Source organism: Aplysia californica, unplaced genomic scaffold, assembly GCF_000002075.1.
Source record: "Aplysia californica isolate F4 #8 unplaced genomic scaffold, AplCal3.0 scaffold00204, whole genome shotgun sequence".
In the NCBI taxonomy this organism is placed as follows: Eukaryota; Metazoa; Mollusca; class Gastropoda; order Aplysiida; family Aplysiidae; genus Aplysia; species Aplysia californica.
This window is the reverse complement of record NW_004797474.1, coordinates 68,077-69,139: the sequence shown is the minus strand read 5'-3', so window position 1 is coordinate 69,139 and position 1,063 is coordinate 68,077.

Here is a 1,063-nt window from a genome sequence, read left to right as displayed (position 1 = left end):
CTCTCTCTCTCTCTCTCTCTCTCTCTCTCTCTCGGCTCCCCTGTCTCATTCTTCCTTTCATTCAACCTTTGACGCCTTTGTACTTTCCCTTCAAAAGTAACGTCGAAAAAAACAACAACAAAAACCCCCCACAAAAAACCCACTTTTTAAAAAAGTGCATGAAGAACCGCAAAACGGTTGTCTGATTCGTCATAGACTCTAGAATGACTTATATAAGATGTCCACATTGCTAACCGCGTAGGTAGGAATCTTGTAAGACCTCTTCATCGCTCGTAGGGTGTGGGTTTAACGCCCTTTTCAACACCGTGAGATTTTTTAAAGAAAGCATTTTATTGTCTATCCCCGATGAGGCAGGTGCAAGTAAACGGAGAGCTTGGGGGGGGGGAAAAGAAGAAAAACTCCATAAAACACCCCTTTAGGATTTGGACTAACCCAGCAAGATGCCAACTGAGCTGACGGTGCACGAATGTTCCTCTGAGAATTTTGCTGCTCTGTCTTCTCAAATGTGTACATAGCTGGATTTGGGGCAGTTTGACCTTTCTTCGTTTTGCTATAGCCTACAAATAGAAATAAATTCTGCCATTCTACAACAAAAACAGATTGAGAGCTTAGGGAGGAGCTGATTTTGTTATATTTTTTTTTTTGGGGGGGGGGAGGGTGGATGCATAAAAATTGTAGCTGTATAATCATTATGTCTGAGATCTGAATTTCTACTCGTGACTCGTGATGAGTTATGATAATAATTATACATGTACGGTGTGTTCAGTTAATCATAGAAACTTTTCCAGACTGAAACAGGGGATGTAACAAAGACAAACAATTTACTTGCAAGGCATCCATATATTTATTATTCCCCTTCACTTAACAGCTTACGTTCAGTATCGGACAGAATGAAGAAAAAAATGATTGAAAATAGACGTACAATGAACAGGTTTGTCCCGACAGACAGGGTCGAAGTCCAACTTCTAAATTATCTCTATTGTGTCGACGTGGCAACACGTATGCTACATACAGGGCCGTCGAGAGCCTTGTCGGGCCCTGGGGCAGCGATCACCTTCGCCCC